This window comes from Globicephala melas, chromosome 5 (genome assembly GCF_963455315.2).
Source record: "Globicephala melas chromosome 5, mGloMel1.2, whole genome shotgun sequence".
Taxonomy (NCBI): Eukaryota; Metazoa; Chordata; class Mammalia; order Artiodactyla; family Delphinidae; genus Globicephala; species Globicephala melas.
This window is the reverse complement of record NC_083318.1, coordinates 21,034,623-21,047,418: the sequence shown is the minus strand read 5'-3', so window position 1 is coordinate 21,047,418 and position 12,796 is coordinate 21,034,623. Positions and strand designations below refer to the sequence as shown.

Genomic DNA, 12,796 nt, shown 5'->3' with positions numbered 1-12,796 from the left:
TGATTTATTTTTAGTAACTTGAATGGAAACTTTGAGAATATATTTTCAGAACAATTTTTATATTTGAATTAGATACAAGACTAGGGACAGTTACTTTTATGAGTTGGGGAGGGTGGTGGTCCGCTTTCATTTCTTACTATTACTTTTTAAATCCTGAATGATCCCTGCAAAATATTATCATCCTTGTCTTTGTAGATGGGAAAAAAGAAGACCAGAAAAGAGTGAGCAGCCTGAAGGTCACACACAACTAGTAAGTACTCAAGCTCAGGCTTGCCTTTCACCAAAGTTTGTTTTTCCATTAAATCGCATGGCCCCGTCCTCCAAATATGGTACCTACCAGAATGTCCTTTAGAGATATTTAGAAATAAAAAGATCACCGTTGGAAGCAGTACTAGATGAATAAACTCTAGGCTTTCTTCTGTTTACTCAGTGAGGTGTGAAATTATCCAAGCATTTCCTCACTAGCTTATAAAAAATTAGAACCTTTTCATTGTGTTCAATTTGAAACTTATGCAGAAGTTCTTGTGAATTTAGTTCTGTATGTGATTGAATACAGGAAAAAGTGTTTAAAATTATAGCATCTTTTATAATGCTATAATTAATCCAGGATCATTCTCCAGAAAGCTACCCAATGAAAATATAAATAGCTTTTAAACAGTCTTTTTTTTTTTTTTTTTCTTTTTTTCCGAAATTGTTCACAGTTCTACTGTTAGCCAGTTAATGTTTTTGGAGGAACTGTTTGGAGTAATAATAGAACTGAAAATGAACACAGTGAAGATGTCAAACATTGTTAATCTAGTGTTCCATTATAAATATGCTAATGTAACATATCTGGCAGGAGTTGGAATTTCTAACATGTAGCATACTGATGCATAATGAGTTTATGCTATATAGCTATTCCACAGAGTTTAGCAAATCCTTCAGTTTTTGGCAAACTTTAGTGTGATTAGCAACTTTCTGAATCCCTTTCTATCTTTTAAGGTAACATTCTTGGATTTGAATTGTTCACTGATGTCGGTGGATCAGAGTCCTGGGTGTTAATGTAGAGAGAATGAAGGGTCACAGGTTAGAGACCTGTGGAAAGTGCTAACTGCCCATGTACGTCTGCTCTGTGTAACATCTGATTAGGCTTGTCACATTCAGCAAAGCTACTGAGAGCCTGGTGGAGTTTGCCATAGATTGTAAATTCTGGGAATGCCTATGGAAAAAGACCTTTGTTCATCTCAGTGTGGATTTATTTCTTCCTCTCTTTGATCAGGGAAGAAAAAATTTTTTATTGTTGGTCTCTGTAATTGGTTCTCACATCCTTCTTTCCATATCGGTAAACAAACTGATTAGCTGTTCCTGCTGATAACTAAATAGGGGTGGAGGAATGGAGAGTAGTATCCATGAAATAAACCTAGAGTCAGGATGTGGTCACCTATTTCAAAACCTTGGAGATTATTTGTAACCTCATACAGTTTCCACCTTGTAATGTCTAACACTCAGAAGAAAAATACTTGGTTGGATTTTGAAATATTCTGACCAATTTTTTTTTTAATAGATTCTCCTGAAAATCACTTAAAATAGCTAGGGTGGTGGAAAAAAAAAAAAAAAGAGATAAACCAAATAGGACCTTGGTTTCCTCCTAGATAGATAAAAGAGACCTTATGCTACTGGCATTTTATCTGTTTCTGTGTGAGGCTAAGCAACCACCATGGGCTACTTCTTCTTGACTCACAGATGAACACAAGTAGCTGATGGAGTTTTATTTACACAGTTGAGGACGGAACAACACGACCTTCAGTGGATAGCAGGGGTTCATGTTTCATAGCTTTAAGGCTTTTTCTTAGAGACATCCCAAATAATCCAGGTTTCCTTAAGACCCCGGGCATGTCACCTCAACCTGGAATTTTGGGGGCTCAACCAATGTTTATTTTTTTTAAATCATTTGTTTGCTCAAAAAGGATGTTCATTTAAACTTAAATAATATATTACTTATTTTTATGTCTGTTTCTTAAAACTGTCCCATGGAAAAGTCCCTTTTCAAGCTAGGTTCTAAAGGAAAGGCCTGCAGATTGCCCTTTCTCAGTTCTGTTTTCATTCCAGCTTTGGAGTATTAAGGGATTTGGGAAGTTAAGATAAGATCCCCAATCCTAACAAGCCTCACTTTTATCCAAACAAAATTTAAAACCCAAGTAAGGGTGTCCATTATACTGAAGCAAATCAAAGGCACTACTAAACTTTGTTGCTTAAAAGCCAGATAATGGTTAAGTGGTTAAATGCTGAACACATGTATAAATAAACACCAGGACAAGAATTTTCTTAATAAGAATTTTGGTAAGAAATTTAAGAAATCTTAAAGTGGAAAGTATTTATATTTTCCCGCTTCAATTCTTATTTCCATTTTGTTTCCCTAAATAACTAATTATACATTTGCCACAATCCCCATAGAGATTAAGTTTGGGGGCATATTCTAACATACCTTTCTTTTAATCTCTTCCAATTCAGTTCACTAAATTGCTCTCATGCCCTCTGCTCACACACAGATTTGAATGGTATTTACTTAGAACTCATAAGGAAAAGCCATCGTATGTTATCAAAGTGTATTTGAAAATATATAAATTATACCACATACCAAAGACATAATTCTGTTTTTAATGGATCCACCAAAAACTGAATTGTCCTTTCCAGCCAAAGACAATGTTTGATGTTACAAAAGAGATGGAAAACTTCTCTTAGAAGTCCCTTAAAAAATTGTTTCTTGGCGGCTTTATAAGATAAGCACTACAAAATTGAACTAAATAATTTATCATTTTAATTAAGTGATTTTATACAATGCATTGCTTTGAATTTCTCACTTCTCTCATACTTGCTATTACAGTATCTACTTGGGCATTTTGAACATGATAAAATCACTCTTCTCTGGAACTATAAACTAACAGTGTTCTTAGCATTTACACTCAACATGCAGTGAAATAAATCATTAAAGTATTTCTTAGTAAAACAAAGACAAATCTGGAGAAATCTTTGCTTAGTTGATTTCCTATATTTATATTGCTTTTTGTTTCTGATAGTTGTTTGGCATCACATATGGTAGCACAAAAGCAAATCCAGAATCTTGTTTTAGCTTAAAACATTGGATAAAATGTGATAAGTACCACACTAACATGGAGGATTGAGAGGCTAAAGACAATGCATTTATTGTACTATCCTTTAAAATTATTTTAACAACATTAAACAATGACAATTTATTTAACATTTATCATTGCTCCTGGGAGAAAAGGTGTAATTTTTAAAAATTTCACATGCTTTACATAAAACAAACATATCTAATAGTAAATTTAAAAATTTTAAATCATAGATAATTACTAGTGTTGAAACAACTTTGTTTAGTTTTGTTTGGTAAGAAAGATTTCTCTTATAAAATATGCATTATTTTAAATAAATAATTCCACAAAAATCCTAGGATCAAGAAAGAAATTCCTGTGGCTTGATTGTCTCAGGCAGGTGATGTGAGATGGGGATGCAAGTAATTATGGTCTTTTGAGATTCTGATCTTGTTTCCAGACTGCATTTGTTCCTTTTTATGTAAACAGCAGATAACTTGAACTGATTGTCAGGTCTGTTAAGTAAAAAAAGAATCAAAGCTACTGAGGAAAAAAGGTATATTTCATAGGGTTACTAAATTCACAACAAAGCTTTGAAAGTTATTGTTGAACATGTCATTTATTTTAGAATAAGCCAGCATGGAGTGAGGATGGAATTAATTTTGCTTCAGGTCATCATTATTATAAGCTATTACTAAGATATAAACACAAAAATGTTTGAAATTCTGGTATAGAACAAGGAACTTGCACAATTGTCCTTGTCCAGTAACTAAAATATTACTTGGTAAGATGAACAAAGACTATTTCTTGTAAGAATGACACTGAATATTTTAAAGAAAAGAGATCTGTTGACTTTATGTGTAGATGGTTTCAATTTAGAAAAGACTATTTGGGAATTTGTCCATCGCAGTTTATTTATCCACTTTATTTTCTCAAAGTCCCTCCTACTGGAAAGCATTTAAGGGTTATTCTTCTTGAAAGAGTTATATGGACTATGTGTGTCCTCTCATTGTTTCAATTAAGGGCCCTCAGCTGTTTTTCTCATTGTGAAGTGAAAAACAAAGAATTAATTTGTTCTCTTCTGTTAAAGGTCTATTTTGCAAAGGCCAGACGTTTTGTATATTCACATGGAAAGATGGGAACTTTATGTGAAATGTCTATATTCTTGCCTAAGGAAATGTGCAGAATATATTAACTTATGGTTTTTATAAGAAACTCTTTCTGGCACTTCAGTGGGTTTTTGAAGGGTTTTTGGATTATGGTATACATTATGGATGGATCTGGTACCGTGTAAGTGTTTAAGGCAAGGCACATCATGGTTAATTTATGCGCTGTCCGCTTGTTTTAATCATATGAAAAAGAAAGGTGAATCTTTTTGAAGAAGCTTTGGTGATACTAAATAACAGCCAGATACCACCAATAAGCCAGATACACTTATGTCTGCACTGGACTGAACAGTTTAAGAAAATATAAGGAGTGAATAGACCCATTTTCTTCAACAATTCATATTTTCTAAAAAAAAAAAAATCATAGAAAAATAAATGCAGTTTTCATGGCTTATATGTTTCAAGTCCATAAACACATAGGCTATTAAAAAAAATTCCATAAGGGAATTCTAGCCTATTTCCTCTGATAGGAAAACTTCATCTTTTAAGTATCTTACGTTTGATTAAGTGTAAGAAATGAAAAGTTTACGCAGGCCAGATGAAGGGTATACAACCTGCTTGCATAATTATAAAGTAAATATCGTTTATTGTGCTCTTATTCTGTGTTAGAAAAATGATAGATTTACATCCACTTTAAAAAATCCTGATAATAATCCTATAAAGAATGGATTGTTTTCCTCATTTTATTGATGAGGAAACTTAAGATCCCAGAGATTAAATGACCTCTCCAAGGTTTCACCACTAATGCCTTGCCTTACTAGGATACATGGCAACTACAACTCTTCTTTCTTGTGTATCAGACTGCCTCTTTTATGTAGTCAGGCACTCGTAATACTCATGTCCAAGTCAAGGTTCTTATAAGAAATAGAAAATGTACTCTAAAAGTTTTCAGAAAAGAATCAGTTGAGGAGGATATTATTTTAAATGCCTGTAAGATCTCCATAAGAATTCAGGACAAGTTGAATTTGTAGCCCTTTGGAAGAGCTCCAGAGAATGCTCTCTCTCTCTCGTCTCCATTTCTCTTCGTAGGACATAAATGCTGTGCTTTTCATAGTGTTACCAGCTCCCACTCATCCTCTCCCAGTCTTCTTAGTGTGCAGGACTGCGGCCAGCATCCCCATTGCTGCCTATTAGAAAGTCTCTGCAAGCCTCTGATTGACCCCAGGTTATATTTTGGAGCCAGGGCACTCAGTTCAAGATCTCAGGGCTAGGCTTTCAATCTCATTGCTGGTCCAATCAGATCTAATGGCAGGAATGATCACACATTCTCTCTGCTTACTTGGAGGGGCACAAGTGCACATTCAGATATATCTGGTACAACCCAGAACTTCTGTTTTCCTGGGATTTGGGAATTTTATTTGCACTTTTCTGTTCCACAATTATGAGGAGCATGAAGAATTTAAGTTCACACAGGACACTGCAGAGTTGATGATTCAGTAGATGCTTTACATTTAGTGATTGGTTGGTGAAATGTTTTGAGTTTCTGGATTCTAAATGAATACGTTTAAAGAATTAAAAAAGCTTTTTATAGGCCTTTTCTCCATGGGGAAGAAAATAGAGGTTATGTTCTCTTTTGCTGGTCACTAGAGTTCCCTTAAGAGTAATGTTCTAGAGGAAATGTGAGACGATATTAGTACCATTTTTCTCTTGCCTGGAAAATGGTAAACATGTCCATAGAGAAGAAAACCTCCCCATAGATTACTTTGTTTCCATTAACTTTAGTAATTGTTCTCTTTTTCAATTGGCTGGATTAAAAGAAAAGATAATTCATGACAATACAAGAGAATTTAATTGAAAAGCCTAGGGATATTCTTGCATAGTAAAGAAGCAATTTAAAACGTTAGTCTGTGCTTAGATATATTCCTAATGAAATTTTAAGCATTATGAAGTTTGTTAACCTCTCACCATATTGTAGCAAGATATTTATTTGTCTTTGAGGTTTGTGTTGATAGCTCTTAGTTATAAAGCACTGATGTTAGTAAAACCCAAAGAACTAAAACTAGTCCGATAAGAAACACAGGCTTGTGTCATCAGTAGTGTACATTTTCTGCCAGTCTTTACTTCTAGTACAAAAATATTTCCCAAGAAAAAGACTAGCTACAATTGGAAGACGCTTTAAACTGTGATGCCTTTGCATCATTTATTCATTAATCTTATTGAATAGTTTAAATTAAAATTACATTTGTAATAGCTGTAGCTATTGCTTGATTATGCTGCTACTACAAATGAATTTCTATAGACTTGATTATAAAACAATCCAGAATAAATTTATTTTCCTATTTTACCCTTTTCAGTAATATACTACTTATAAAATAAAGACAAAGGTTGTGCGTTGAAGTTATGACTATATATGAAGGCATTTTATCCTGTTTTTGGCTTTGGAAAATTTCAAGACTTTGTGAAAATATCTCCAAACTACGTCATCGTATGTTGAGGAAGTGATTAGACCATCCCAGATTTTAAGGTGCATAGTTTTATAGTTTAGATAGATTTCTTGTCAATCATCTGTTTCTTCTTCAAATGCCAGTAAGTCACTTTATGGTAGACTGAAATTGAATATTTTATCTTTATGTAGTGTGAATTTCAATTGTATAGGATTTTGGGGAGACGAACACCTGCACATCAACAACAAAAAAGGAAATCATGGAAAATATTATCAGAGTTGTCATATCTTCAGCTACTGATTTTTTTTTTTTTAGAAATTCAAAATATAAAATAAGTAAATACATAAGCAAGCGTACACACACACACACACACACAGACACAGACACACACACACACGCATGTACTCATACTGTTATCTGGGCCTGAAGTCAGATTAGCCCCAAAGCGTAGTCCAAGCGGAATACTAGATAGCTCATATACTTGGCCTCCCAAAAGCAATGAAACTGTATCATTGGGTGCAGTGGCTCTTCGTGTGTATCATGTATTGTAGGGAAAAAATTACTGGACTTAACATACATAGTACAGCTAAATGAATATTAGGCAAAACATCAGTGGATGGAATATAAGCCTGGCTCAGTCTGTAATCTTTCTGAACCTCAGTTTCAATGTTTGTAAAGTGGTAATAATTGCTTGCCTTACTTTACTACATTAATACAAAGGGTAAAATGAGATGATATATGTGAGAGTGCTTTGTTATCTAGCCCACACTCCACATAACTGAGATATTATTTGGGGGAGTCAAGAGACTAAGTTATGTTTATGACTGCATTTTGGACAAAGCTTAAAAAGAATGTCTGTGTATGTTAAAGGTAATATGGTTGGATATTGGAGAAAGGTTTGGGAAGTTATTGGGTTGTGTTTTGGCTAGAAACTAAGTCACACAATTCACACATCTTTTTAAATATGTTTTCCAAGTGACACATGCAAGTAATTTTAAAAAGTCAAATAATTTAACAAGATTTATTTAAAACAAAGAGTTATCTCCTGTCCACTCTGCACCCAAATACATAGAACACATCCCTAGTCCTCAAAGGTAGCTATTTTCAACTTTTAGATACTTAGCTGATTATTTGTTTAGTATTTAACCCTGTATTTCTAAATAACATATCATACTGTTCCTTGATATTTCATCTTAACTTTCCATGGGTGGAAGATAAGACTTCGGCTACCTTTCACACCATCCACCTCCCAGACACACACACACGTATACTCGTATGCATGCACACTCCTGTGCACACCTATCTTTGCGTACACACACATATACATGCACACTCCCGTGCACACCTATCTTTGCAGCCTACTCACTAGTACACACATGTACACTCGTGTGCATGCACACTCCTGTGCACACCTATCTTTGCATACACACACGTATACATGCACACTCGTGCATACACATTCCCATGTGCACCTATCTTTGCACACCTACTCACTAGTACACACACACAGCCTCTGACATCAACCTAATATAGTTACAACATGAGTTTTGGTTGAAAAAATAGTTTTTACATTATTATGAATCTGTAATATTATTCACTACTGATGCTTACCATTATGTTTTTGTACAAAGGTTTTACTTTCCCTGATGTTAATTATTTTATATATTTGTTTGTTTCATTTTCTATATACTAATCACTAATTAATTCCCAGACTTTCCATCATAAGTGTAATCCTCATCTCAATAATTTCAAATGCATCAAGCATCCCACCAAATTTGGCTTCTTGGGGATCTCTCCCTGAGCCCGCTGTCCTCCCACTCTCATTTTCTAGCTGTGATTCTGAGCTCCCCCTTTGTCTTCACCCAAATTATTAATTACCTGTGCTTTTTCCCTCTCTTGATTCTTTAATTCCAGGATCTCATGTTTTATCCTTCCTTAATTTAGTCTCATTCTATTGGCACATACCTCCAGTAACATCCTAAGAAATGGATTTAGCTGGGGATTCATTTTTTTTGAAAATTTGCGTATCAGAATATGTACTTATTCTACTCTCACACTTACTAATAGTATCACGGGACTTAGAATCCAGCGTTGAAAAGTATTTTCTTTCAGAACTTTTGTTATTGCTCTCTCTCGCTGCTATTAGGAAGTTTCTGATGTCTAGTCCCTTGTTTGTGACCTGAACTTTGTCTGTCTAGAGGCTTTTAGGATGCTCTTGTTATTTTAAGTATTGTATCATTTCAAAATGTTGGGCTTTGCTATTATCTTTTTCTCACTGTTTCTTTGAACCCTTTGTCGGCCCTTTAACACTGGAAGCATATATCGTTCGCTTTCTTGATTTTTTTCTTAATAATTTCCTCTGCATTATTTTTTCCATTCTCTCTTTTAGAAATTCTTATCATTCATAAATTTAGTTTGAGATAGTTTCTGTAAATTTCTTAGCTGCTCTCTCTCTTTCTCTCTGGAAGAAGATTTATGATTTAACAGTAACTTCTAAGCTTTCTATTTTTTGTAGTATCACCTTCATAATATTCAAGAACTATTATTTGTTGTTGGAATATTCATTTTAATAAGACCTGGTTTTGTTTTATATATACATATATTCAGTCATTCAAAAAATATTTTTGAGCACCTAAGTCCCAGGTACTGTTTTAGGTACTGGAAAAACAGAAGAGAACAAAGTAAATAAATAACTTTTTGTTCCTGGGATTTACATTCCAGAAGGGAAGACAGTCAAAAAATGAGGTGAATTACTAAAACATATATGTTAGATAATAAGTCCTTACAAGGAAAACAACCTAGGAAGGGGAACATGAACTTGTGGGGAAGGGGAATTGACATTGGAGATAGGGTGGCTATCTGTCTATCAAGGGAAAAGCATACAGAGAAGATGCTGAAGGAAGTGGGATAAGAAGTCATTTTTGAATATTTGTTGAAGGTTTTAGATCCCACGGGAAATGAGTGCTTGGAATGTTCAAATAGAAGCAAGAAACTTGAGTGTAGGGAACAGGCGAGGGGAAGCTGGCAGCGGGTGAGGTCTCAAGAGAGGTAGGCTGACAGACCACTCATGTAGACCTGGAGGAATTTTGGATTTTATTCTACATATAAGCAGAAGCCAGTTGAGTATTTTGAACAAGGAATTGGCAGGATTTAATTTGTTTTTAAGGAATCTTTCTTATAGCTATGTAGAAAATAGCTTAATAAAAATAGATACGATAATAATACTGACTGACATTTATATATTTCTTATTGTTTGTCACACTCTGTTCAAAGTGCTTGATCTATGTTGTTAAGTCCCAACAACAATCCGTGAGTTAGATACTATTATCTTCCTCCTTTTACTGGTGAGGAAACACAGGTACGCGGTCATTAAGTAATTTGCCCAAGGCATACGGCAGGTAACTGGCTCATCTAGGATATAAATCCTTGCAATGCACTTTCAGAATCTGAGCTCTAGCCCGGAGCTCTCTTGGAGAGGTGACAGAGTGTGTGCAGGGCTATTAGTTTGCAATAGTCCGCGTAAGTGAGGTTGGTAATTTGGACAAGGGTTGTAATGGTAGAGTTGTTGAGAAATTGCTGAATGTGAGAAGGGTTTGAAGGTAGAGCTGTCAGGATTTGCTGACAGATATGTGGGGAAAAAAGACTCATGGTCAAGGAAGACTGAGTATTTTAACAGTTAGGTAACTGAGGTTCCATTCACCAGGATACGGAGCATTGTGAAGGTAGGTTTGGCAGGAGTAAATCAAGATTTTGGTTTGAACATATTGCATTTTAGATGTCTGTTAAGCAGTCCAGTGGAAATACCACAGAAGAACTAGATATTGTTGAATTCTGGAATTTAAAATAGGTTAGGAATGGGATACAAATTTTAGACACACAACGTATATTTGGTATGTAAAGCAGCTGAGGTGAATGAATTCAGCGAGGGCAAGTAGCGATAAAGAAGAGGTTTGAGCACTGAACCCTGCATCATTGCAACACATCAAAATCAAGATATTCAGAAAAGGAGGCCAGGAAGAGAGCCACCAGTCAAACGGGGAAAACTATGAGATCATAGAGACTCAGAGGTCAATTAAAGTATGCTTCATGAAGGAAGGATTGATCAACAGAAAAAAAGTGCTTTTGAGGGATTGAAAGAGTTAAGGACTGAGAAGTTCTTATTGTATTTCAAAATATAGTCATGGGTCACATAGAAAAGAGCATTTTTAGTAGAGTGGTAGAATAGATTGAAAGAGAATGGGAGGAGAATAGTGGATAGAGCAGAGTATAGGTAACTCTGTTGAGAGTTTTGCTCTAAAGAAGAGAAAAATACTGAAGGAATGGGAATGGTCCAGTAAGTGGATGACATTGCTGATGTAAAAGAGTGATGCAATAATTGCAAAAGCAAAGGTCATGAGTAGGAGAGAGGGTATGGGATCCAGTGCACAATGGAAGAATTGACCTTAAGAACAGAGATAGTTTGTTCATTATAATCATATTTGGGAGTGGGAGAATATGGATGCTCCCTTTTATTTTCACCTATTTATTCAATAAAATAGAAATGTAAGGCACTCAGCTGAGAGTGATGAGCAGGAAGGATATTTTGCCTGTTTGAGGAGAGGAGAGAAGAGAATGGGTAAACCAGTTTCAGAGAGTGGGAGAAAGAATGGGCCAGTTAAAAATGGTAGGGCTGGGCTTCCCTGATGGCACAGTGGTTGAGAGTCCGCCTGCCGATGCAGGGGACACGGGTTCGTGCCCCGGTCCGGGAAGAACCCACATGCTGCAGAGCGGCTGGGCCCCTGAGTCATGGCCGCTGAGCCTGCGCATCCGGAGCCTGTGCTCCGCAACGGGAGAGGCCACACAGTGATAGGCCTGCGTACCGCAAAAAAAAAAAAAAAAAATGGTAGGGCTGCTGGGCTACAAGGTGGTTTGTGGTCATGAAATTAAAGGGAGATAAGTTACCAAGGCTGTGTATTTTTCTGCAGACATATCCATCTCTTCTAGTGTAAACAGAGAAAAAACTGAAAGTTGGATTCAACCAGATGAGTTTGAGAGAGGATGGAGAGAAGGGCAAGAAGATTGAGGTGGGGAGCGAATATAATAAGGGGCTAAAGAATGTATGTAACAGAAATTTAAGGAAGCTGAGGACAGGAAGGGGAATATGACAGTGAAAAATTGATAATTCAGTAAACTAAGGGGTCCAAAAATTGTTGTAAACAGGGTATAAAAGCATGAGGTGGAAAAAGAAGAGGTGATGGACTTGCAATAATCACATATTAATACTCAAGTCATAGATTTGAGTGAACACATCTGAGTGAACATTAAAGTAACTGTATATTTCCACTGCTTTTAGACTTGTGCTGAGTCTGTTTACTCAGTTGAGTTAGCAAGAGTCAAACAGAGATACTCTTTTCAGGAAATTGCAGATATAGAGGTGGCCAGAAAACAACTCATGGAAGAAGCGAGTATTTCCTTTGTCTCATAAAGGATTGATAACCACTAGTAGAAAGTTTATTGGTAGAGTTTTGGAAATAGATACATCTTCTGTATTCTTTCTTCTGTACAATTGTATTTCCCAAATAAGTGTCTTATTATTGCTATTAAAATATGGAAAACAAATTTAAAATTAACTGTAGGATTATATGGTATGTATTTTATACCTTTAAAAAGCTGTATCAAAGTGAAGTGGAGGACATGACTGCATAAGTATTTAGAATTAACAAAAAAATGTCTTTGCTAGACTATGTCAAGTGTATCTTTTTTCTAATATGGACAGAGCAAATGAATGTTTAGAGTCAAAAAAGGATATGATGTTGTTAAGAAACATTTTATCAAAAAGAGGATGACAACATACCATTGTGTATTTATAGTAATGGACAGTGGCACAATAGCCATCTGGAACTTTTGTAAAATGTATTTCAATTAATCATTAAGATACAACTTTTCAAAGCCAGTTTTCCCTGCTAAAATTTGGTTAATTTAAAACACTTGCATTGTTATATCCATATTTATCAAGTTATGTTCTAGCTACTTATGTAACCTTAACCCACTATTGTCAGCAAATTCAGAGGATCTTCCAGTAACAAGTATGCTCGGTATCCACATTACCAGGGATTCCCACGACAAGTGAAATTAAGTATATGGCCTTAGCTAGCAAAGTCTATTTCACATTTACTCA

General features: G+C 35.3%; 1 long non-coding RNA gene across 1 annotated transcript in view; it reads left to right on the top strand.

Moving 5' to 3' along the window:
- Positions 1 to 214: 214 nt before the first annotated feature.
- The window catches only part of LOC132597309 (uncharacterized), a 370,081-nt gene continuing 357,499 nt past the window's right edge, over positions 215 to 12,796 (top strand). The window contains exon 1 of the long non-coding RNA XR_009563853.1: positions 215 to 250. This is a non-coding gene — a long non-coding RNA (uncharacterized lncRNA). The remainder of the gene's footprint in view (positions 251 to 12,796) is intronic.